The sequence below is a fragment of the Mesoplodon densirostris genome, chromosome 1 (genome assembly GCF_025265405.1).
Source record: "Mesoplodon densirostris isolate mMesDen1 chromosome 1, mMesDen1 primary haplotype, whole genome shotgun sequence".
Lineage (NCBI taxonomy): Eukaryota > Metazoa > Chordata > Mammalia > Artiodactyla > Ziphiidae > Mesoplodon > Mesoplodon densirostris.
The window spans coordinates 154099015-154126089 of NC_082661.1; the positions used below are offsets into that span (position 1 = coordinate 154099015).

General features: G+C 40.7%; 1 protein-coding gene across 16 annotated transcripts in view; it reads left to right on the forward strand.

The window, feature by feature from the left end:
• The window catches only part of APBB2 (amyloid beta precursor protein binding family B member 2), a 392355-nt gene that overhangs the window by 20909 nt on the left and 344371 nt on the right, over positions 1 to 27075 (forward strand). For 11 of the 16 annotated variants that reach the window (XM_060110741.1, XM_060110749.1, XM_060110660.1 and 8 more), the window contains exon 2: positions 6499 to 6655. The exons of 3 other annotated variants lie outside the window; for them this stretch is intronic. The gene's annotated coding sequence lies outside the window, so the exon portion shown is untranslated. Of the gene's footprint in view, positions 1 to 6498; positions 6656 to 11717; positions 11755 to 27075 lie in introns of those variants that run through there. 2 more of the 16 variants (XM_060110667.1, XM_060110677.1) reach the window with 2 other exon arrangements.

The window sequence follows — 27075 nt, forward strand, 5'->3', positions numbered from 1 at the left end:
GCGCACAGGCTTAGTTGCTCCGTGGCATGTGGGATCTTCCCAGACCAGGCCTCGAACCTGTGTCTCCTGCATTGGCAGGCGGATTCTTAACCACTGCGCCACCAGGGAAGCCCATCATTAAGCGTATTTATTGAGTGCCAATGAGATGCTAGGGATACAGCAGTGAACCCAGCACAGCAGATAAAAATCTGAGCCTTTGTGGAAGTTGCATCCATTGTCAGGATTATAGACAGTAACTAAATCAAATAAATAATCGAAATCATAAGGAGGAAGTACTGTGGAGAAAAATGAACCAGACCAGAGGGATGGGGTGGTAAGGGGAGGGTGAGAAGGAGGGGATGTGATTTTATTTTATTTTATTTTTTAAATTGAAGTAGAGTTAATTTATAATGCTGTGCCGATCTCTGCTGTACAGCAAAGTGACTCAGTTATACACATATGTGTATATATATACACATATTCTTTTTTTTATATTCTGTGTGATTTTAAACGGGGGGCAGTCAGGGAAGGCTTTACAGAGAAGGTGTTTGAATCAACACTTGAAAGAGGTGAGGGACGGTGGCCTGTGCTGTGCATACTTGGGGAAGGAGTGTTCCAGGCAGTGGTGTTCCAGGAGTTGGAGGGTTTCAGCACGGCTGCAACGAGGGGAGAAGGAGTGGATGGGATCAGAGAGATGAAAAGGTGGGGTGAAGGGCTGAAACATCCCTCTAGGGCTTGTTGGGCCATTGGAACAGCCTTGACTTTAATGCCAATTAAGATGTGAAGCCACTGGAGGGTTCCCAGCCAGGGGTAACTGTCTGACTTACGTTTCACAAGGGTCATCTGGTGGCTGTATGAGAATAGATTTTAGGTGTGCTGAGTGGACTCAGGGAAATCAGTCCAAAGATGGTTGTGGTAATCTGGTTTGAGAGACGATGGAGAGTTGGACAAGGCCAGTAGTGGTGGAAGTGACTGGATTCTTAGTATATTTTCAAATTGGAGCCAATAGGATTTATTGACGGCTTGAATGTGGGGTGTGAGAGAAAGGGAGGAGTCAAGGATGATTCCAAGGATTTTAGTCTGAGCAGCTGGAAGTATGAGGCTGCTCTGAACTGAGATGGAGAAGACTATGATTCAGTGGAGTAGGCTTTGGTGAGGGAGTGTCATGGTCTGAATGTGTCCCCCCACCGAATTCCTATGTTGGCAACCTTACCCACTAATGTGATGATACTAGGAGGTGTGGCCTTTAGATAAGGTCATGAGGGTGTACCCCTCATGAATGGGATTAGTGCCTTTATAAGAGTTATGAGAGAGCTTGCTAACCCTCTCTGCTCTCCACCACGTGAAGATATGAGAAGTTGGCAGTCTTTACCTTTCCTGGAAGAGGGTTTTCATTAGACACCGGATCTGCTGGTGCCTTGATCTTGGACATCCAGCCTCCAGAACAGTGAGAAATAAATTTCTGTTGTTTTTAAGCCATCACTCTATGGTATTTTGTTATAGCAGCTTGAATGAATAAAGACAAGGTGGATCAGGAGTTCAGCTTTGAATATGGCAATTTGAGGTGTTTAACAGACGTTGATTGGAGATACAGACCCAGCAGTTGGATCTAGGGGTCTGGAGCTTAGGGGAGAGGTCTGAGCTGGAGTTACAGGTTTGGGTGTATAAAGATCATCCAGGGAGGGAGTGAAGTTAGAGAAGACTTGCACTGGCAAGTTAGGGTTGGGGAGATGAGAGGAAGAAGAAACAAAGGAGACTGAGAAGGACTGGGCACTGATGGAGGAGTGTGATGTCTTCGAAGCCAAGTGAAGATGTATTTCAAGGGAGAGGTGTGATCAGCTGGGTCAAATCTAAAAATAAATCACATCTCTGTGTGAAACTGTAGTAATTATTGAAAACTTATGTTTGTTCTTTAGGTTTTATCTTATTTACTTCTCAAGATATACGGAATAAAGTAGAAATGCCCCATTCTTTCTTCCTGCTCCCTGTATGTAGCAGAGTTAATAGTTAATAGTCTGGGTAACCTTCCAGATGTGTGTATTTATATATCATATTGATATCTGTGTATCTATATCTATTTGTAAACTTTTGTCTTAAGATATTTCAAATATACAAATATCCCAATAAGTAAAGACTAATGTATTAGATCCTGATGTGAACATATTAAAGAAATGTGACCACTCTTCTGGATGACTTAAAATTTATCTTTACTTCCTTATTATTAGAGTTCATACACATACGTACACCTTCTTGCTTGTGTGCACACGTGTGTGTTCTCTCTCTCCCTCTCTCTCTCTCTCTCTCTCTCTCTCTCTTTCTCTCTCTCTCTCTCTCTCTCTCTCTCTCTCTCCCACCCCTCCTCAGGCTCTTCTAACTTGCCCAAGGCTCTGCTGTATTTTTCAGACAGCTGCAGTAACAGCAGAAACGGTGGTCCTGTTCCCAGCTGGGTCTTGAGAGAGCTGCAGAATTAATGATGCAGAAAACAGCAGCCTCCACAAGGAACGCATGAAGCTTGCTGATGAAAGTAGCCTTGCGGAGTCCCAGGTTTCCATTTGGAGAGCTCAGGAATGCCAGTGGGAGGATCATCGTCTAGGAGAAAGTCTGAGGCTTTGGTGTCCTTCAATCTTTACCTCAAATCCTAGCTCTGGCACGTAACTGTGATGATGGACCAGTCACACCCAGTTTTCTTCATCTACGGACTGGAGAGATCAATTCCCACCTTAAAAAGTTGTGAGGTTTGTAGGTGATAATGTGTGTAAGTAAAGTGCCTAAGAGAGGGCCTATCACATAGTAGGTTCCAATTACATTCGTTCTTTCCCCCAGGTCTTTCTCATCTTTTTCCTATTTTACTGTTAAGGTAATCAGTGGATGAAAAAGGTTTGCAGGTATATTATTTAAGTAAATATATTCTGGTTATCTAGAAAGGAATATTGAGATTAAAGAATTTTAGTACATGAAGTAGTTGAACTGAGACTAGAATTCTACCAGGTTTTTGTTTTTGTTTTTTAAATCCAATTTCTTAGCCAGTAAGCTTTTATTTTATTTATTTTTGGCTGTGTTGGGTCTTCATTACTGTGTGCGGGCTTTCTCTAGTTGCAGCGAGCGGAGGCTACTATTCCTTGTGGTACGCGGGCTTCTCATCGCGGTGGCTTCTCTTGTTGTGGAGCACGGGCTCTAGGCACGCAGGCTTCAGTAGTTGTGGCACGTGGGCTCAGTATTTGTGGCTCGTGGGCTCTAGAGCGCAGGCTCAGTAGTTGTGGTGCACAGGCTTAGTTGCTCCATGACATGTGGGATCTTCCTGGAGCAGGGCTCAAACCCGTGTCCCCTGCATTGGCAGGCAGATTCTTAACTACTGAGCCACCAGGGAAGTCCCTAGCCATGAAGTTTTAAAAGAATTTTACTGAAGGTGTGTTGAATTGTTCAAAATCCAGTACACATTTATTGCACTGTGCTAGGGCAGCGTATAAGGTGCTTAGGGGACAAAAGTGAGTGCGCCGACCCCAGCCTGTCTCCCTGGGGATCACAGATAAACCGTGTTAGCGTATGGAGACCTGTTCCTTTAACACAGAAGAAGGATCAATAAATTACATCTGGGGGTTTTAGAGAAAGTAGGAGAGAGGAGATGACATACTATGTCAGGGCCACAGTTCTACACCTGAAGAATCTGGAGCCAGATTCTTCACGTCCAGAACATTTAGGTAATGACTTCCTTGGGCAAACTCAGTGTTACATACATTACATACAGATGTTCATAAATGTGCATTTACTTGTACTGAGGACTTCGGTCTGTTAAGATGCTTTTGTCGCTTGATTTTTGAACTGGGCCTGTTTTGTTATCAGGTAGCTCTGGTGAGTGAGTTGTTTCGAGGAGGGGATTTGTTATCACTGTAAAGCTGCAGGGATAGGAGAATTTAATTTACTCGTGAAATTTAAAAATTAAGGTATAGCTTCTATATAGGGAAGTACACAAATCTTAGGTGTACAGCTGGATGAGTTTTCCCATATGTATGCACCTGTGTAGCCATTAGCCAGATTAAGATAGAGAACATTTCCATCCTTCCCGCAGCTTTCCTCTTGTCCCCTTCCATAGGGTATCCCTCCCATTACACCTCTGTCCCTGTAGCTGAGCTCTCCCTGTTTTGAACTTCACATATTTGGAGTCATACAGTATGTGCTCTTTTATGTTGGTGCTCTAATGCTCAACCTCCCATGTTGTTGTGAGTTGCAGTAGTTCATTCTTTTCCGCTCTGTGTAGTCTTCCATTGTGTGAATATACTTCCACTTATTCTCATTACTGTTGACAGACAGTTGGTTTCCCGATTTTTGGCTATTGAGAATAATGGTGCTATGAATATTCTTGTATGTGCCTTTTGGTGGACACGTACCATGCATTTCTTCTAGGTGTATTCTTAGGCATCGGATTGCTGGTCGTCCAGCCTTAATGGAGTCAAAGTGGTTGTTCAGGTTTACATCCCTGTCAGCTATGTGTGATGCCACCACCTTTTAACCCTTTTAGGACTTGCTGTGTTCCCCACCATAGTTAACTGCACCACCGTCCCCACAGGCACCAAAGCTGGAAACCTTCCTGCCTGTTTAAGATCCTTTTCTTTTGCCTTGTCCAGGTAGGTCATCAACAGGAATGGCCAGTCTTCTGAAATGTCCCAGGAATCTGTTTTCTCTTTTCAGTCCCCAAATGTCTTCCAAATGGAGTGGAGAGCTGAACTTCAGCAGTGATAATAATGAGGGTCTCATAGGATTCATTTTTGCATGGTTCGATTGTTGGCATACCGGTAAGGGATGGCACATTGCATTTTGGAACTTCCTGGATTCTCCTTAATGGCAAACAGGTAGCAGAGAACTGAAGCTCGCGGTTGCAAACTGAGCATGCACAGGCACCCTGCAAAGTTAGCCACATACCAGACAAATGAATAATAACATGCTAATTGTTATCCTGCCTTGGAGAAGGTCTGGTAGAGTTATAGCTTCAGGCACTGTGTAAGACCTAGCTTTTTAAGCTGGCAAAACGTTGATTACTATTTTTAGTTCAATTTCTACCCTTAAAAAAAAGGTAGCATACTCCTTGCTACTCCTGGATGGTTTTATGTATTTTAATTAATGTTATCTTATTGCCTTTGTGCTCCGAGGCTGCTTTAGTGAAAGATGTAATTTCAGAAGGCTGATGAAATTAGATGGGTCTCACTGGGAAGACTGTTATTCATATTTATGGTTATAAAATATTTCAGGTACATCTATGTATGACATTCCTGGGCTATAGGCACACGGTGTTCTGAAACCATTTGTCTTAGAGTAGTTCAGACCAGTGGAACAGTAGTAACTCTAGTTTAGGGGTGATTTTGTTGGTTTTGGTGTTAAACATGTCTTTACATTTTTCCCTTAGAATCTCATCATGCAATGATATGTAAAGAAGTGAAAGTAATTCTTTAAACCAAGCACACACAACCCTCCCAGCTTTATTACTTTATAGTCAGACCTCACATATTCTTGACTGAATTGGCATGAGATATGGAACCCGGTAGAAATCAGCTTTATTTGGGTCTGAATGAGTAGCCAGCTGTGGAGCATGGAAGATATATTTTAAATCATTTGCCAGAGCTGAATGCAGTTAGTCTTGCAATAAAGTGAAAGGCAGTTCTCTGAGAAAGAAAAAATAATGTCTTGAGTGAGGCTTGAAATAAGACGCAGTCAATAAAGAGAAAGGCTATAATAAGCTATTTATTATGATCAAATGCTGAGCAGAGTTTCTCATTAGTGGGAGTTAAGAATTAACATATAAGATGTCACAAAGCTATTGAACAGTGATAATACAGTATCTTTCCTACCTTAAAGGTTAGGGTCCTGAAAACCCTCTTGATGGTAGAACTTGAGGTTGCAAAATTTAAAATCCTAGGAGGAAGGGAAGAGTCAGGAGTATCAAGATAATAAGCGAATCTCAGGAACTTTGTACACAACTTTTTTCGAAGTTTCTCTGAAATCAAATAGCCATGTGTACTTTAGAAACCTCCTGCCTAGTTTCATTGTGATAGTGTGTATTCCTTTTGCTTTGTGACTATATTAAGAGGCTTTTGTTTTATCCAGGGGCTAGTCTCCTATCCAAATGGTCAACGCCTTCCCTCCCTGCCCCGCCCCTTTCCTTCCTTCCAATATTCCCATTTAGTCATTTCCTGTTTTGTACCAGGTAGTATTTTAGGCTTTGGGGACGCATTGAACCAAAATCCCTTCCCTCAATAAGATTAAGTTCAGGTTGTGGAAGGTAGACAAGTGTCTCAGGGTTGGGTTTTCCTGAAGTAGACGCTGAGATGGAGTTGGGGGAACAAGATGTTTATTTGGGATCAACACGGTGAACAGAAGGGGGTGGAAGCAGCATTGGGCCGAGGAAGAAGTTGAACTGTGATGCAGATTTGACATGACAGAGCCCCCACCAGCCTGTGGAGACCTCTGGAGTGACGTGGATTCCCTGGCAGAGGTTCCGGCACTGAGCGATGACCTCACTGCTTTCAGGTGTGTTACCAGGTGTGGCTGCCCCAGGAGGGGTGTGGCCTCCGGCCGGAAGCTCTCTGCACTAGCTGACCAGCTGACCCCGAGGAGCTGGGCCCTGGAGCCTGTCTACCTGCAGCTGCTCTGCAGGTCCTAGCAGTGGATCTTCCAGTCTATCACAGTAAGTGTTTAAAGTATCTGGAGGTGACGGCACAGTGATGGAGAAAGATAAAGCCTGGGAGGGGAGTGGAGAGTGGTGGAGGGAGATAGGCCTTATGGAGGTATTTAAACAGAGATCTGAAGGAACTGAGGGCGCTGGGACAGAGCAGGCCGGGCTATGGGAAGAGCCAGAGCAAGGGCCCTGAGGGGGAGTGTGTCTGGCCTGTTGGGGGAATGTCAAGGGGCCCAGTGTGTGAGTCGGGGTACAGTCATGTGGGGCCTTTGGGCCGTGGCACGGAGTTCACCTTTTATTCTGTGTGAGGTGGTGTATTAATTTGCTAGGGGTGCTGTAATAGAGTACCGCAGACTGCATGGCAAAACAACAGAAAGGTATTGTTTCACAGTTCTGGATGTTCTGAGTCCACAATCAAGGTATTGTAGGGTTGGTTCCTTCTGATAGCTGTGAGAGAGACTCTGTTCCATCTCTCTCTCCTAGCTTTTGATCATTTGCTGGCAGTAGTTGGTGTTCATTGGCTTGCAGGTCTCGGCCTTCATCTTCTTCACATGGCGTTCTCCCTATGTGTGTGTCTTTGTGTCCAAATTTCCCCTTCTTATGAGGACACCAGTCATATTGGACTAGGGCCCACCCTAAGGACCTCGACTGATTAATCTGTGATGACCCTCTTTCCAAATGAAGTCACATTCCGAGGTATTGGGGGTTAAGACTTCAACATATGAATTTGTGGGGGAAACACTTCAACCCACAACAGGTAGGAAGCCATTAGAGGGTTTTGAACAGGTTAATAATATAATAACCGGATTTATGTTTTACAGAGGATCACTCTGCTTTGTGGAGATTAGAATGAAGGGAGGAAGCAGAGGCGTTGCTATAACTGACGCAGGAGATGATGTTCGCTGTGCCAGGTGCTAGAGGTGGTAGTGAGTGGTCAGGTTCTCGATATAAGGTAGAGCTGTTATCCCGTTAGATTAGATTAGATGTGGAGAGAAGAGGGGAGAGAAAGAGAGGAAACAAGTGCAGTACATTGCCATGTACTGAGATGGGCAAGCTTTTGGGAGGAGCCAGTTAGGTGGTAATAGTAGGAATTTGATTTAGGACTTAAGTTTGTGATGCCTGTTAAACACTCATGTAGAGACGCTGAGCAGGCAATTGGATACATGAGAGATTCTGGAATCCAGAGTTCAAAGATGAGAAGGGACCAGCAAAGAAGACCCTAGAGAGAGGAGTCAGTGAGGTAGAAAGTGAACCCAAAGAAAGAGGGGGGCAGGGTTTCAGAAGGCATGTAATGAATATGTTTCAAGACAGAGTAATCATCCAGTAGAATAAGGGATTCAGATTGACCACTGGCTTCGGCAACATGGAGGCCGTTGGTGACTTTGACAAGAGCAGTTTTGATAGAACGACAGGGATGAAAGCCTGATTGGGGTGAACTCAGTGGGAAGAGAGAAAGTGGAGGCTGTAAATATAGGCAGCTCTTACTTTTACGACTAGCTTGCCGAGGATGGGGGCCCATGTTCACCCCAGAAGTACAGAGTAACTAGGATGCTAGAAAGGGGAAAACCTTTGGGAAACCTTTATGTAACTGTCTTAGAATGGAGGTCAGGTACTTCTCAGGCTCCCTCCCCGTTTCTTTTACAGGGTTATTTAACCTTAACTCTGCTCGGTAATAACAACTTCATGCCAAAGTATGTTATGTTAGCCCCTGTCAGACAAGTTTTAGCTCCTTTCCTCCTAACAGGATAATGTAGTAATACTGAGTTCTTGAGGGGTGAGTCAGGCAGTGTTAGGGTTATATAGGATTAGTCATGAATTTATAAGGGAAGAAAAATTTGACCTGAAAGGAAATTTATCTGGGATTCACTTGCTTGAATAAGGAAAATGAAGAAATTGTACATAATTAGCCCTCAGGATAATTTACATCCAAAACCAATTTTAGTAGCTTCTCAATTTCATCCTTCACATATGTTAAGATCAAGAATTATGAGTAAGGTGTAATTGACAGACTTGAATATCATCTCTTGTCATCTTCCCAGTCCACCAAGGTAAGGAAGCAGAAGACCCCAAAGGGCAACTGCAGTAGTTAAACAGAAGAGCCTTGGATTGTATCTGCACCTCCTCAGTGACTCAGGGAAGCCATTAGGAAAAGCTCTGTGCACCTGCTGGGAACTGAATGTAGGTGAAGGTGTGAACTTAAACTTTCAGGGAGACCTGTACAATTTCAGAATCAAAGGAGATATTAAATGCTTTGTTTCTACAAGGCCATATTAGGTCTGAATCTTTTAAACATAAATGATAGAATTAAATTTGATCACTAACGTCCTCCCTTCTTTGAAGGGCACATCTATTCTGTTAACTCACAGAATTTGCAAATGTGATTATTTTGTGAGATGAAAGGGTTTTTTTTCTTTCAGGGATTTATTCCCTTCTACGGAGTTCACAGAAGGAAAAAAAGGGGGGGGGTGGAATTAAACTGCACAACAAGAAGAGCTTTAGATTTAATAAAAGGGAAGCTTTTCCTAATGAGGCTCCTTGAGGCTGGTCATGGCTTCTCTGTGGGATGTATAAATCACTGCCTCGTAGATGGTCAAGTTGTGGAAAGGCAGAGTGGTCGGGAGACTTAAATGGGGGTGGGGAGGCCCCTTGGTCCATTGGAAGATATAAGAAAACACCTGGGCAAGTTTCATTCTACTTTTAAAGACCCTCAAGAAGCAAACTAGCACAATCCCACCATTCTGCAGGTTTACTTAGGCTTGTTCAAGACCCATGGGTGTTTGAAAGCAGTTGTGTCCGTGTAGGAGATCGTGAGGTAGAGACAGACATACAGCTTTATATGGATTCACAGACCCAAGCCTTTGCCCTCGAGACAAATGATTTCTCAGGTTTTTGTCCATTCCTCTCGTTATTGTGTTCTTGAAACTTTCTTTTTTGTCTTATCTGAGATTGGCCTCTTAAATTCAGCAATGAAATTTAGGTGTGAAAGAAAGAGGAAGATTAAAATTAGTTGGGTAGTGTTTCTATTAAATCCTGTAATGAGTTAATATTATGGAATACTGTTTTGTCTTCTTTCTCCCCGAGGCTGTAAAATATTGTCATTTCCAAGATAAAGGAAGATTCCTAGGCTGCTGTCTTCCTTTCTTCTGAATTTATATATAATCTCGCATTATTAACCCTTTGCGGCTTTTTTATGCCAGTGTATGTTACGGGAAATTTTAAATAAAGCCAGCTGTGTTAAATATTCATAGAATTGATTTCACTTGTTTAAAGTCTTTGGTGATTTATCTTCAGGGAGTGTTAATACAGCAGTAATTCTGCATTACATTTCTTGCACCAACATTTAATTGATACTATATTTCACGAGGATTATTGCAGGTTTATTGCTGTAGTATTTAGAGTTGTGGTTCAGTGCTAGTAATTCAGAGGAATCGGATTCCTGAATCTGTTGTTTCCATTTTAATCGTGTGTGCTTTTGAGCTGGCAAGTTTGAGAAGGGCCAGTAACTGTTTAAAAGACCTGATGTACAAAAACCATTTTGGTGGAGTAGACCTGAAGATACTTTGCTTGTGGATGTCGTTGTGTCTTTTTTTTTTAAATGATGGTATGTAAATTTAATCTGTATTCCTTTTAAAAATGATATGCAAATTGATAAGATCTATATTATTTTGGTGGATATTGGTGGCTGCTTTACTTCTTAATTAAGGTACCTGGGATATCTCAGACTGTGTGAATGGTAGCAATTGTATTGCTTTTTAAAGCAGACTGATTTACATTGTTATTCTCTTCTAGAAACTGCAGTAGTTTTTCAAACCACTAGGACACCAGTATTCTAACTGTGCAGTTCTCATTGGAACCTCACACAGTAGGACAGTTCGTAGGTGCTCACTATTATATTGAAAGAACAAATAAATGTCTGTACAATGAAAGACATTTTGTTGAGTAAATACACAGATGTCCATGCACTAGAAATGGCACCTATATTACACAGTAGTGGGCCCTGAAGGAAGGAGGAAGGTTTGCCCATCAATCACAGTCCTTAATAAATCCTGGTTGAATGAATGAAAAGCAGGAAAAGAGGTCGGAGGCAGTTCTGGGTGAGTAGAAGGAAGGAGTGAAAACCACAGAGGCTGGGAAGTGCGAGGCCAGGCCGAGGCCTTAGTATGTTTTATTGGATTTAACTAGGGCAGGAGAATATTCTGGAAGGAACTCCAGACTAGGGGTTGGCACTTTGGTTCTTTGCCACTGAATGTGACCTTGGGTGGCTCTGAATTTTGGGCCTCTGCCTTCCCTAAAGGCTTACTGTGAGGCTCAGATGAGAAAATTTATATGAGTGTTTTGCAAGCCATGAAAGGTCATACCTATGAGGTGTTGCTGTGAGCCTTGATGGATGCTGAGGGTCATTCATTCATCCATCAAATACCGCCACCTGCAGCAGGCCATGCCTTATGATATTGGTGGGTAAAATGCAGGCCTTACCTCCTGGGTTTTCATTCTAGTGGTGAGAAAGGTATTAACCAAACAATCACTCAAGCATGTAATTACAAATTGTGGTAAAGACTGTGAAGTCCAGTGTGCTAGTGGCTCGTTTCGTCTGCTTCTGGGGCCTGAGGGTTACCCTGTACTGTGTGGAGTCGTTAAGGTTCTTGCAGGGAGTGACTTAAACCCAGCATTGCTTTAGGAAGTTTCCTCTAGTGGATAGGATGGATTGACGAAGGATTGGAGCCTGGGAAAACACTTAAATGAAGCTACTGTTATAGATATCATACATCTGTCATAGGACATATATATGTCATATTTTGGATTTTTTTTGGAATTATTTTAATGTTTTAAATGTTTAATGTTGATATTTTCATGTGCAGTTTTCTAGGGTCTTGATGTTGTTTGGTTTTCATTTGGTATATTAGTGAACATCTGTGTTTAGTTAAACATGAAGTTACCATAAAATATTAGGAACACGTATAGGTTCTTGTGTGTGCCAGAGACACTGTGCTTAGTGCTTTATATATATTGACTCCTACTAACTCTCAACAGCCACATGAGGTGCTGAGACCATGTTATCCTCATTTTGCAGATGAGGAAACTGAACCTTGCTCAAGGATATACAGCTGGTAAGTGGGACTTGGACCCAGGCCATCTTGTTCCAACTGTATGTTCTTAATTACTTCGTTATCATCTTTTCACTTGAAAAGAAAGAATTAATTTAACATCTGTAAGAGAAGGTAAAGATGCCAGTAAAGCAATCTTTACATAAACACTGTGAATCCCTTGTCTCAATATATTTCCTTTGTGTTTTTTAAAAATAAAATTTTGCCAATTACAAAATAAGGAAGAAAACCTATTTTAATGCAAAAAAATTTTTTAAGTTATATTGTGGTTTTATCATTTTGCCAGGAGGAATTATAAAAGTTTGGTAGTCCTTGACATTGCATTGTAGGCTGCATGTCTCCCCAGTTTTTCCTTTGTTTCATAACCAGAATAACTATCAGCCAAGTGGGTGAGTGTCCAGATCTGTCACTGTAGTAGATTTTATGTTTGCTTCTTGCCTTCCATTGCCCACAAGAGCTTCAGTCCATTTCAGTTGTATGTTTAGTTCCAGGGCAATAGAATCTTAGAGTGGGTAGCACCTGTGGTGTGTGTACATCAGCTGACTCCCAGAGATCACAGATAGGGACCCGAGAATTAAAGCAAACAGGGTCATGGTGCTAATTATCGGTAGAGCCACAGTTAGAGGGACGTTGGCCCAGTGTCCCTCCACAGCATGGTTTAGGCTTTGCATGTGGAGGGTACTGGCATACGTCACCCCAAAACATGACTGTAGGAGTTTAGGACGTGCCACCTCCGAATATGCCACTTTGATGTATTGATTATTCTGAACTGTAGGCGCTTGAAAAAAAACAATAAATGCAAGGGAGAGGCTTTGACCCAACTCCCCTTATCTGCCTGAAAACAGATCCTCCAAAAGGAACTTAGTTGTCATAGATCCTCACTCCAGGAGCTTCATCAACCAGGGAGGACTGACTCTTATCGCAGGAGAGGAGCCTAGGTGTCGACACCACCCCCAGACAGACTTTGTCACAAACTATCATACGTCCTGCCTAATCTTCTAAGGGCCCATTCATCTTTCCAGAAAATCATTTACTTTCTGCTAAGAGGCCAGCTTCCCCCTCCCTTTTCCCTATTATGATGGTGTTTAAGTCTGAATTCTAAGGCACCTCCTTGAGTTATTCATTTTCCTCTGGGTATCTTCCATGTATACAAAGTATACATGTTAAGTTTCTGTTTGTTTTTCTCTTGTTAATCTTTTTTTTATTACAAGGGTTTCAGCTAAGAACTCAGAAGCGTGGAGGGAAATTTATTTTTCCTCCCCTACACTGTTCTATGGCCCCCCCTTTTTTTGCATATTGTTCCTGTTCTATTTCATTCGTGTAGTATAATTGACAGTGAAAATTTGTATTAATTCAGCCAAGTGCTTTGAAGTGGGGGTAGGACTATTAGTTCAAAATGAGTTTTTGTTCAAATTATTTCAATTTGAGTATTAATACAATCTTAACATTTTTTTCCTGTAATTTTAGTTTTTTCAACCCAATAATGCTAAATGAGACTTCCTATGTTAATTTCCCTCATCACACTATTGTACTTTTCATTTGTTTTGCTTATTTTTCCTAACGCTAAATTAAAACTTTAATCCTGAGCTGTGGGCCAATGTGGATAATCTATTAAAAAAAGTCTGAGTTCAGAATTAAACTAAACCTATGGCTTTGGCTTAGTTTGGTTTATGGTTCAAAACAGCTTTCTATCTTGATAGTAAGAGAAAATGTTTTGTAGTACCTCATAAAGGACTTTTTATATATTACTTTTTGATACTGCGCTTGTTTCTTGACCTTTGAAAGAAAGTCCCCTGAGGGCTCTGCTTTTATTTGGTTAATGCTGTTAACTGCTAAAAAGCATATTCTCTGTAGGAATTGGGTGTGGGTATAATGTTACTAAAAAGAGACATAGCTGTGCAGTTTCACGAATTGTTACATTTTCTTTATGTGGTTAGAACCTCTTTTTGGAGTCCTTAATACTTTTTGTGATTGGTGTATCTTTCTGTACATTGTATTTTGTCCCCATTTTATCATCTACCAGTTATGTCTCAGTAATAGAGCCAGGAGGCCAGAATCTCTTGAATATTCTGTGCAGAATTTTGTGTTTACAGGATAAGCTCTCTTATCTGGGATTATCATGACCAGCAGCTGCTCAGTTGAAGTGGAGAAGTGTAAAAAAAAAATGCTACATTTATATCTTAAGCATTTTATTTTAAATTCAAACATATAAATGTACATCTGTTTGCTGATTTCTGAGGTAGGACCTGGTAAGTGGTTTCCATGTTGTTTTTTGCACATAAACCATAACCTGTGACGTCTGGTGCACCTGGTTTTCGGTCTGGCTTGCTTTAAAGTGTTATTGGAAATTCAGGATACTTGTGAACTATGAATGTAGAATCCTTCCAGATTTTTCTGATTTGCCTCCCCATCCTTTGTCACTTCTTCATGCCTAATATAACAGCAGTTATTTTAGTGTTACTCTTCTATTGTGTTATTCCACAGTATTCAGATGTTCAACTTCGTTTTCATAGAAACATTTTTTCTGAACTCATATTTTATGTATTTATATACAATTTATTATGTGTTTGGGTACAATTAAATTAAATTATAAGAACAACTGGCATAAATAGAAGTAAACACATCTGACCCTAGAGGAGGATACAGCTTTGCTGGTGGGAGCACATCACTGCTTCTTAACCTATATATGGTGAAGGTCTAGTCTTTTTATTTTCTGTCATGGACCTATACTATTATTAACAAAAAAGGAAAGAAATAAAAAAGACATATGATATGCAAGCCTTAATTCTTTTTAACATTTTAGAAACAACATAAATAAAATTACATCTCAGTAAGTACCAACACAACAAATATTGTGGGAAAAAATTACAAAATCTGTGCATGTTCTTCAGAAGCATGCGTGTATGCAATTCACATAAAGAATCACTGTCACTCTTGTTAATTTGTCAATCCAGTTATAACTAAACAAAACTTGTGAGTAAAATGGTGATGCTCCACATTAAATACCCTATGTATACTTTTTAACAAACTCTGTGTATATCAGTGCTTAAGATTTTTAGTGTCAGAAATGAACTTCTTGCTTGTTTATCTACTCTAGGCTGGGTTAGTGGTAGCTTATCTTGGGGTTAATGAATAACGTATATCTAAACTGGTTGTGGGTTTGTTTTAATAACACTCATGGTAGAGGAACTGGCCTTGTAGAGGGATGTTGATGAAGATGAAAAAAAGCAAAGCAATTTCAGCAAGCTCAAGATCTTCATTTTTCACTTTTCTTCAAAATGAAGCAAGCGATGCTCTAGCGTCAAAATTCACCTTCAGTTCTTCCTCAGTAGCCAGTTCCAACTTGTCCTTTAAACTTACGGTCAAATTTAAATGATCTTTTGATGAAAAGAAATGGATGTGGATTTTAATACATTTATATGAAAATGTATTAACAAAGTAACCTTAAACCATCCCTCGTGGTCACACGGTTCTACAGCACTTGACTAGTAGGCAGCTGGTGCCTCATGCAGCTCACCTCACAAGGTCAACACAGCCAGAACTGGTCACTGAGATGAGTTCACTATTCATGCACTTGGATGTGGCAACTGTGTGTAATGACTACCCACGTTTGTAAATGCTCACTCTCCATTTCCTGGGCAGCTGGTAACAAATAGTTTGCAGACTGGCATCCATCTCTGGACCACACCTTGAGAAGCCCTGGGCTCAGGTAGCACCTCTTACTAGCTGTGAGCCGCTGGTGTGCTGAAACATCAGTTGTTATGCTCTACAGAGGCAGTGGGATGTGCTGATTAATCTGGCAAGTAGGTTAAAGGGGAGAACAGTTAAGAGAGCTGCTTTTGTATAAACACCCCTGCCCCCCACCAAGGTTCTTAGCTTTCATGAGAGTCACAGTATCAGATGTATGTGTGTGCATATTTGTATGTATTATGTGTCTGTTTATTCAGTGATTGTGAGGATAGGGATCATGCTGTCGTCTGAAGGAGTTCACGACATGCCTCCCAAAATGTGCCGCTTTGGTATATTGATTGTTTTAAACTAAAGGCACTTGAAAAACAGCAAATGCTGTGCGAGGCTTTCTCTGAACTCCCCTTATCTACCTAAAGACAGACCCTCCAAAAGGAACTCAGTTGTCACAAATCCTCTCCCCAGGAGTTTCATCAACCGGGGAAGATTACCTCTTCACATACACCACACCCAGACAGACTTTATAACACACTGTCATGTCTCCCATCTATTCTTCTAAGGGCCCATTCATCTTACCTAAAAATCATTTACTCTCCCCTGAGGGGCCAACAAACATCCCTCCCTTTCTTTCCCGTATTATGATGGTATATAAACTCTCAAATCTCACTGCTTTTTTTTGAGTACTCACTTTATTTTTCCTGTGATGTCCCCATGTGTGTAATATTAAAAATGCATAAATTTGTAGACCTTTTCTCCTGTTAATCTGCCTGTTCTCAGTTTATTTTGTAGACCTAGCTATCGAGCCTAGGAGGGTAGAAGGAAAGTCTCCCCGCCCATCTTTGTCCATCTTTGAATTACCCACTGGGCTTTGCATGCAGCTGCTAGATATTGCTGCATGTTTTATATATATATATACATATATACATACATATATATATATCTGTATATATATATATACACATACGTATATATATATATATATATATATATATACACATACGTATATATATATATATATATATATATACACATACGTATATATATATATATATATATATACACACACATACATATATATATCTGGAAGTTCAGTGGAGACATTTTCTAGAGCCAAGTTCTTTAAAGTGTAGTTTTCTTCTAAGGAAACAGCACACTTGAATTCTCATTCCTCCTCTGGTTTCCTTTGCCTGAGTATATTGCCTGGGCCCAGGAGAATTTAGCTGCTGTTACAGTGAAACATATCTTGAAAAAATGATCAGTTTGGGTGTTTCAATACCCCCACTTTTATCTTTTCACTAACTTAACAATTGTGAATGATTTTAAATCCTCCTGTGAACAAGGACTGCTCAGGAGCTGTGATTTATCCTACTTTCATGAGTTCATAGTTGAGGTAGAAGCAAGTTTTTCAAGCAAATGAAATTTTGGCCATAGTTAAAACTCGTTTTCATGAAAGTTACTAGTGGGGTTTTTGTTGTTTGAAAAAGGAGCAAATGCCCTTATTGTAATAATCAGCTGTTTAAAAGAGAAGGCAACTTAATAAAGGCTACAGAGGGAAGTGAAAAGGTACTGATGATGAGTATAGATTTATCTCAGAGTAAAAAAAGGTGTGTTAATTTTAGGAGCATTTTCTTTCTTGATGTTATACCTTGCAGTTTGAAGTTTTTCAGTATCCTAAAAATGAGCTGACTTGACAGTCAAAAAGTATCATTGAAAAAATGACAACTTGGCATCTTTTGCTTGGCTTTTTTCTCCTCCAGCAGGTGAAAGAAAAAGCAGTTGTAAATTTCAAGCATATTTAGAGCAAAGACATTGTGACATAATTCTTTTTTTTTTAATAAATTTATTTACTTATTTTTGGCTGTGCTGGGTCTTCGTTGCTGCACGTGGGCTTTCTCTAGTTGTGGCGAGCGGGGGCTACTCTTCATTGTGGTGCACGGGCTTCTCATTGCAGTGGCTTCTCTTGTTGCCGAGTGTGGGCTCTAGGTGCATGGGCTTCAGTAGTTGCAGCACGTGGGCTCAGTTGTGGCTTGCGGGCTCTAGAACGCAGGCTCAGTAGTTGTGGCGTGCGGGCTAGTTGCTCTGTGGCATGTAGGATCTTCCAGGGCTCGAACCCATGTCCCCTGCATTGGCAGGCGGATTCTTAACCACTGCACCACCAGGGAAGTCCCCGTAATTCTAATAGCTATCACATAATGAGTGCTTACCGTATCCATATGCTTGACGTACTATGCTTCATTTAAACCTTGAAAGAAGCCGAGGACTTGGGCAGGATCATCCACCCCTGTGTCTGAAGTGCAAACTACTGTGCTAGACTTTGGGATGTGGTGGTTTGCAAACCAGACTTAGTCCCTGCCCTCTGGTTGCTCCTAATCTAATCAGGAGACCAAGAGCCTTTATGTAATTAGAAGTGGTGGTAGGTTCTATGAAGGGAAATCGTAGGGTGCTAGGAGAACACCACCAAACAGAGGGTGCTCATTAGTTCTCAAGGTTGGTCAGTGAAAGCTTTGCTGATTAAGTGATATTTAAGCTGAAACCTGAATGATATTGATGAGTGGAAGTTAGCTAGGCTAAAGTGTGTGTGTGTGTGTGTGTGTGTGTGTGTCAGGGTAGAGGGGTGGGAAGACATTCTAGACAAAGAGCACAGTTTGCACTGAGTCTTTGGAGTGAAGATCAAGGCTGACTCAGGAACTGGAGGGTGCAAGGGGGAGGGACCCTGATGAAGTGTGGGGTAGTGGGCAGGGTCCAGGACACCAGGCTACCACCTGGATTTTATTTTATTTTATTTTATTATTATTATTTTTTTTATTAATTTCTGCTTTATAGCAAAGTGAATCAGTCATACATACACATCTGTTCCCACATCCCTTCCCTCATGCATCTCCCTCCCTCCCACCCTCCCCATCCCACCCCTCCAGGCGGTCACAAAGCACCAAGCCGATCTCCCTGTGCTATGCGGCTGCTTCCCACTATCTATCTACCTTAGTTTGGTAGTGTATATATGTCCATGCCTCTCTTTTGCTTTGTCACAGCTTACCCTTCCCCCTCCCCATATCCTCAAGTCCATTCTCAAGTAGGTCTGTGTCTTTATTCCCGTTTTACCCCTAGGTTCTTCATGACATTTTTTTTTAATTCCATATATATGTGTTAGCATACGGTATTTGTCTTTCTCTTTCTGACTTACTTCACTCTGTATGACAGACTCTAGGTCTATCCACCTCGTTACAAATAGCTCAGTTTCGTTTCTTTTTATGGCTGAGTAATATTCCATTGTATATATGTACCACCCGGATTTTAAATGCAACGGAAAACTATCTAAGAGTTTTAGGTTGGGGAAAGACATGGATAGGATTACCTTTTATAAGGATCGTTCTAGGCCACTGTGGATATAGGTCCTAAGGGAACCATATAAAAAGGTTATTCAATTGAAACCAACAGGCTGCTAAACCTTTGCTGAGTTGTGTGTGTGTTTGGCTCTTGGCCCTTGGCTATTTTGTCCTCCATAATCCTTTTTTTTTTTTTTTTTTGTGGTACGCAGGCCTCTCACTGTTGTGGCCTCTCCCGTTGCGGAGCACAGGCTCCGGACGCCCAGGCTCAGCAGCCATGGCTCACGGGCCCAGCCGCTCTGCGGCATGTGGGATCTTCCCGGACTGGAGCACGAACCCATGTCCCCTGCATCGGCAGGCGGACTCTCAACCACTGCGCCACCAGGGAAGCCCCTCCATAATCCTCTATTCAGCAAGATTCAAAGCTGGCTGCTGACATCTCCTGCTTTACAAGATGACTGTACCTTGAGTACATTCTTTTTGTTGGGAGCCGCCTGTTAATCTTTGCAAGAAAGTGTGGGCAGTAACGATCTTTGGGTGTTACAGGCTTGCAGAATGGTGGTTGGGCAGGGCCCACGGCAAGTAGCCCTTCATCCCCATAGTTTGGGGTCTGGCTGTCAGCTTTAATAACCTGGAGAATCAGTTCTTTTCTCAGCACACCTGTAAGGTGATTGGACTCTGGGGATTGGGCTTTTGTTAACTCAAATCATAAGAGATTCATGTAAACTAAAATATCAGATGGTTAATGTTAACGACTAGAGCCAGAAAGGGGTCTGGACATGAGTTCTGGAGGGAAACCTACCCGGGAAGCCAAATGAGAGTGATGTCATGCATTGGTTAGATCTCGATAAGGGCCATCTCTGCAGAGGAGACGAGACCCCTTAGTCCACTGGACATTAATAGACATTGTACAGGTTTTTGCTGCTTTTGGTTTCTTTTTCGTTGGTTCATACACTTCCTTGTCTATTTAAAATTTTTTAGTGTTTTAAACTTTTTATTCTGAAATAATTTTAGGCGTTCCAAAAAATAGCAAAAAGTACAAAGAATTCCTTTACATTCTTCATTAAGATTTTCTTAATGTAAGGGTCTTATATAATCACTGGACAGTGATCAAAAATCAGGGACTAAACATTGATTTAATATTATTATCCAGGGACCTTATTCAAATTTTGCCAGTTAATGTCCCATTAATGTTCTTTTTGGTTTAGGATCCAATCCAGGATTACATGTTACATTCAGCTGTCATAGTGCCTTAGTTATCTTAATATGGAGCAATGCCTCACCTTTCTTTGTCTTTCATAACCTTGACACTCTGGAGAGTAGTGGCCAGTTATTTTGTAGAGTGGCCCTCATTTCGGGTTTGCTGGCTGTTTCTTCACGACTGAATGGAGGTTATGCATTTTTGTTAAGAATATTGTGGAAGTGATCTTGTGTGCTTCTCAGGGCCTCATATCATTCCTCGGTTTTTAACTATAAATTTATTTGTTCTTCCTTCTAAACGGATATGATAGTATTAAGTAGGCTCAAGCTTCTCAAACTTCAGATAATGTGGACCTCTGAGACTATGTCTGGGGGCACGCATTGCGGCTTGAGAAACACTAACAAGAGTTAAATGCTGTCATTTTGAGTGATCTTGGTACCAGCATGCTTATAAATGCAGTTGTAGGAATTGAGATTACTTGACTGTAAGAAGGTTGGCATGTGAATGGCCTAAAGTATGCTTATATTATTATGTATTAATTTTTAAAAACATCAAAAAAAAAAAAGAAAAAACAAATAGAAAGTTTCTAGATCTCAGACTCCTAGGGAAAATGTCCCTGGACCCCCCAGTGAAGGAAGCTTTGGAGGAGGCTATGACTCCTTGCTAACTGCCTCATTTACCAGATCTTGTTAAGGGTTTTAGGAGTTCCCTGGGTTTGAACTGATTATTCAGGGTGGGTACCTCTCCCCCTCCCCCCATAACCTACTCACCTCACCTATTATACATGGGCTTCTAACTTAGAGTAACCTCATTCTGTTTTAGGGTTGTTTTAGATTCATAAAAGAAATAAAACTAGTCAACATTTTTCTTAACAAAGTTCATTCTTCATTCTTTCCTGATTCCTTCCATTTCTAGTTTTATCTTTAAAACCTACAGTAATATTTTCTTTTCCTTTTTTCCCTCTATTCATTTTTGGCTTTTCACCCTGGTAAAATACTATTAAAATAAATCAGCTAAATTTTAGCATAAATATAGTGAAAGCCAGCAGTTGAAATGATTGCAGCTTGAAAAATGTTAGATGGAGGCACTTTAGAAGAAAGATTTCACTGTATCACAGGCTGCTGCTTTGAAATAACTCATGTTTCTTTCCCACCTCTAAACTGTCATTTTTCCAATTCTCCTTTTTTGGAAGCCTCAGTATTCAAAGGTTTGACAACAATTTAGGAAAATGAAATCACTCCCCACTGTGTGTGACATTTGCTTGAAGATAATTCATTTGGCTCAAAATTGACAGTTGCTGAAATGAGTGAAACAATGAAATGTTTGCACGGGTTCATTTTTTAAAGGAAGGAAATCCATCAAGGTGGCCATTTAATTGCAGGGCTCTGAAAGCCTTTACCTGAATATATATCTTTGCTTGGATATTTTCTTCTTCAGTTTCATGTAGAGTTTTATGTAATGATTGGAATTCTTGGTACCTTTGCCTGTGCTGTATCTTACCTCCATCTTTGTCCATTCTTCCACCTTACTTTTGGGTTGGTAATCAGTTTCCAGTATCAGGTAGGATACATTCTATTGTAAATGGCAGAAAATTCAACTCAAATAGGCTTAAGCAGTAAAGAGTATCTGTTGGCTCAGTGAACTAAAAAGTAGAAATGACGTATAGGGTTTAGGTATGGTTTGAGCAAGGCTGTGATTTCATTGCTCAGATCTTTAGGCCAGTGCTTCTCAAGCTATCTGAGGAAAGCAATTTTTTAAGAAAAAATTCTAAACCAGTGCAGATCAGTACTTTTATAAAATACAATACAAACACAAGTGAATTACTAGAAAAATGAAATTTAAAAAGACAAATATATCCCATATTTTTAAAGTTAAATTCAACAGATGTAAAACTTTTCTGCCAAGTTGCTGTAAATGTTTCTAAACATGCTTATTTCTGTCCTGACCTTGTAATAGACTGTTACAGGCTATTGAGAAGCCCTGCTTTGGGACTGGCCTTTCCTGCCAGCTTTTTCAGTGTGTTTTTTTCAGGGTGATAAAATGGCTGCTAGTAGCTTCCAGAATGATATGTATCCTTGTTCACATCTAGGGAAAGAGTTTTCCTAACTATGGTTCAAAAGTGTTGAGGTTCATACCGATTAGATCAGTTCAGAGCCCTTCCCTGTGATCAGGGCAATGCCATTGTCTCCTTGTTCCTGTTATTTGTCCATTCTCGAACCACTGACTGTTAGAAGGAAGATAGGAACATAGGGATGGGGTGGGCAGTCTCACTTAAACCATATGTTTGCCATTCAATGCTGGGGAGGCACCTGCAAGACTACTATTTGGTATTAATAAAGACACCAATAGCCACCATTTGTATTTATGTTCAGCATGTGGTGTAACAAAAAGTTAATATTTCGTCTTTGTCCCAGGTTGCTGGCATAGAGCTCCTAGAACCGTTGGAATCCCTGAGTGGTCAGAATGTCTTTTGTATGCTAATGACATGACTTCTGGCTAAGGGATGGAAGGACACTGCTAGGTAGCTTCAGGATGAGGGCTGGGCACCAGAAATACCAAGCCATGATTAGATGGTTGAGCTCCAGCCCCTCCCGGAACTCGGGGGGTTGGAGGAGAAGAGAGGGACTAGAGGTTAAGTTCAGTCACCAAGTGCCAGTGATTTAATCAGTCATGTTTAATTTAGGCAATGAAACCTACATAAAACCCCCAAATGACTGGGTTGGTGAACACATTGTGGTGCCGGGAGGGTGGCGCATCCAGAGAGGGCATGGAAACTCTGTGTACCCCCTCCCCTCAGACCTTGCCCTGTGCGGCTCTTTCATTTGGCTGTTCCTGAGTTGTGTCCTATGTGATAAACTACTAAATGTAAGTAAAGTGTTTTCCTGAGTTCTGTGAGCTGTTCTCGTGAACCTGAGGGGGTAGGTGTTGTGGGCTAAGTCAGATAGAAATACAGGTGACCTGGGAACTGGGTGCTTGTCACTGGCATCTGAAATGAGGACAGTCTTGTAGGAGTGAGCCCTTAAACTTGTGGGTCTGATGCTCCCTCTGGGTAGTTGGTGTCGAAATTAAATTGTAGGACGCCCAGTTGGCATTGGAGGATCAGAGAATCAGAGATAGTTCTTCAGCATTCCCAAGAGACAGGTGCTAATGTGCCCCTAGTGTACAGTGAGGAAATAGACAAGCGATTTACCAGTGCTACACAGTTAAAACTCGCACACCTGAGGTTCTTTGGATTCCAAATCTCAAACTGTCTTCCTTTATGTGCATGTGTTGCAGACATCTCAAATGGTCAATTAAAATACAAAATACTTGATTTTTTTGTGAGGGAAGTATTCAAGATTTAATGGTTTAGGGAAGTGGTTTATTACTCCGATGGTGAAACTTTCTGAAAATGGGGCTGAAAGGAAAATATACCCACTTAAAATCCTTTGTAAAATAAAACTTAAAAAGAAAAATGAGAATCCAGAATTACGCCCAGAAGGTGGACATTATGTTAACCTTGATATATACTTAAACACCTGGATTTAATGTAGTCCTGTAAAAAATAGGTATGCTTTAAGGGATCATTTAGGAACATTCCTAAGAGAAAGGAATCAACCTCTAAGTTATAACTTTCTGTTGGTTCTGAAAATATTTGGAGTTTACTCTTCGTGTTTACATTAAAGCTAGTGTGATACAGGATTTGAAATTCAGGGGATAAAATCGCTATTTTAGTTATTTAAAAGTTACCATGAGAAGTGATATTATTATTTCACTTTTTCAGGGAGTCTGTATAAAAAATAAGGTTTTTTGGTTTGCTTTTTTTCCCCCACATCTTTATTGGAGTATAATTGCTTTACAGTGGTGTGTTACGTTCTGCTTTATAACAAAGTGAATCAGTTATACATATACATATGTTCCCATATCTCTTCCCTTTTGTGTCTCCCTCCCTCCCACCCTCCCTATCCCACCCCTCTAGGTGGTCACAAAGCACCGAGCTGATCTCCCTGTGCTATGCGGCTGCTTCCCACTAGCTATCTATTTTACATTTGGTAGTGTATATATGTCCATGCCACTCTCTCACTTTGCCACAGCTTACCCTTCCCCCTCCCCATATCCTCAAGTCCATTCTCTACTAGGTCTGTGTCTTTATTCCCATCTTACCCCTAGGTTTTTCATGACCTTTTTTCTTCATAGATTCCCTATATATGTGTTAGCATACGGTATTTGTTTTTCTCTTTCTGACTTACTTCACTCTGTCTGACAGACTCTAGGTCCATCCACCTCACTACAAATAACTCGATTTCATTTCCTTTTATGGCTGAGTAATATTCCATTGTATGTATGTGCCACATCTTCTTTATCCATTCATCCGATGATGGACACTTAGGTTGCTTCCATGTCCTGGCTATTGTAAATAGAGCTGCAATGAACATTGTGGTACATGACTCTTTTTTTTTTTTTTTTTGTGGTATGCGGGCCTCTCACTGTTGTGGCCTCTCCCGTTGCGGAGCACAGGCTCCGGATGCGCAGGCTCCGGATGCGCAGGCCTAGTGGCCATGGCTCACAGGCCCAGCCGCTCCGCGGCATATGGGATCCTCCCAGACCGGGGCACGAACCCGTATCCCCTGCATCAGCAGGCGGACTCTCAACCACTGCGCCACCAGGGAGGCCCCATGACTCTTTTTGAATTATGGTTTTCTCAGGGTATATGCCCAGTAGTGGGATTGCTGGGTCGTATGGTAATTCTATTTTTAGTTTTTTAAGGAACCTCCATACTGTTCTCCATAGTGGCTGTATCAATTTACATTCCCACCAACAGTGCAAGAGGGTTCCCTTTTCTCCACACCCTCTCCAGCATTTTTGTGTCTAGATTTTTTGATGATGGTCATTCTGACTGGTGTGAGATGATATCTCATTGTAGTTTTGATTTGCATTTCTCTAATGATTAATGATGTTGAGCATTCTTTCATGTGTTTGTTGGCAATCTGTATATCTTCTTTGGAGAAATGTCTATTTAGGTCTTCTGCCCATTTTTGGATTGGGTTGTTTGTTTTTTTGATATTGAGCTGCATGAGCTGCTTGTAAATTTTGGAGATTAATCCTTTGTCAGTTGCTTCATTTGCAAATATTTTCTCCCATTCTGAGGGTTGTCTTTTGGTCTTGTTTATGGTTTCCTTTGCTGTGCAAAAGCTTTTAAGTTTCATCGGGTCCCATTTGTTTATTTTTGTTTTTATTTCCATTTTGCTAGGAGGTGGGTCCAAAAGGATCTTGCTGTGATTTATGTCATAGAGTGTTCTGCCTATGTTTTCCTCTAAGAGTTTTATAGTGTCTAGTGTTACATTTAGGTCTTTAATCCATTTTTAGTTTATTTTTGTGTCTGGTGTTAGGGAGTGTCCTAATTTCATACTTTTACATGTACCTGTCCAGTTTTCCCAGCACCAGTTATTGAAGAGGCTGTCTTTTCTCCACTGTATATTCTTGCCTCCTTTATCAAAGATAAGGTGACCGTAGGTGCGTGGGTTTATCTCTGGGCTTTCTATCCTGTTCCATTGACCTATCTTTCTGTTTTTCTGCCAGTACCATACTGTCTTGATTACTGTAGCTTTATAGTATAGTCTGAAGTCAGGGAGCCTGATTCCTCCAGCTCCATTTTTCATTCTCAAGATTGCTTTGGCTATTCGGGGTCTTTTGTGTTTCCATACAAATTGTGAAATTTTTTGTTCTAGTTCTGTGAAAAATGCCAGTGGTAGTTTTATAGGGATTGCATTGTATCTGTAGATTGCTTTGGGTAGTAGAGTCATTTTCACAATGTTGATTCTTCCAATCCAAGAACATGTTATATCTTTCCATCTATTGGTATCATCTTTAATTTCTTTCATCAGTGTCTTATAATTTTCTGCATACAGGTTTTTCTTCTCCTTAGGTAGGTTTATTCCTAGATATTTTATTCTTTTTGTTGCAGTGGTAAATGGGAGTGTTTTCTTAATTTCACTTTCAGATTTTTCATCATTAGTGTATAGGAATGCCAGAGATTTCTGTGCATTAATTTTGTATTCTGCTACTTTACCAAATTCATTGATTAGCTCTAGTAGTTTTCTGGTAGCATCTTTAGGATTCTCTATGTATAGTATCATGTCATCTGCAAACAGTGACAGCTTTACTTCTTCTTTTCCAATTTGGATTCCTTTTATTTCTTTTTCTTCTCTGATTGCTGTGGCTAAAACTTCCTAAACTATGTTGAATAATAGTGGTGAGAGTGGGCAACCTTGTCTTGTTCCTGATCTTAGTGGAAATGGTTTCAGTTTTTCACCTTTGAAGACAATGTTGGCTGTGGGTTTGTCATATATGGCCTTTATTATGTTGAGGAAAGTTCCCTCTATGCCTACTTTCTGCAGGGTTTTTGTTATAAATGGGTGTTGAATTTTGTCGAAAGCTTTCTCTGCATCTATTGAGATGATCATATGGTTTTTCTCCTTCAGTTTGTTAATATGGTGTATCACGTTGATTGATTTGCATATTTTGAAGAATCCTTGCATTCCTGGAATAAACCCCACTTGATCATGGTGTATGATCCTTTTCATGTGCTGTTGGATTCTGTTTGCTTGTATTTTGTTGAGGATTTTTGCATCTATGTTCATCATTGATATTGGCCTGTAGTTTTCTTTCTTTGTGACATCTTTGTCTGGTTTTGGTATCAGGGTGATGGTAGCCTCAAAGAATGAGTTTGGGAGTGTTCCTCCCTCTGCTATATTTTGGAAGAGTTTGAGGATAGGTGTTAGCTCTTCTCTAAATGTTTGATAGAATTTGCTGTGAAGCCATCACGTCCTGGGCTTTTGTTTGTTGGAAGATTTTTAATCACAGTTTCAATTTCAGTGCTTGTGATTGGTCTGTTCATATTTTCTATTTCTTCGTGTTTCAGTCTCGGCAGGTTGTGCATTTCTAAGAATTTGTCCATTTCTTCCAGGTTGTCCATTTTATTGGCATAGAGTTGCTTGTAGTAATCTGTCGTGATCCTTTGTATTTCTGCAGTGTCAGTTGTTACTTCTCCTTTTTCATTTCTAATTCTATTGTTTTGAGTCTTCTCCCTTTTTTTCTTGATGAGTCTGGCTAATGGTTTATCAATTTTGTTTA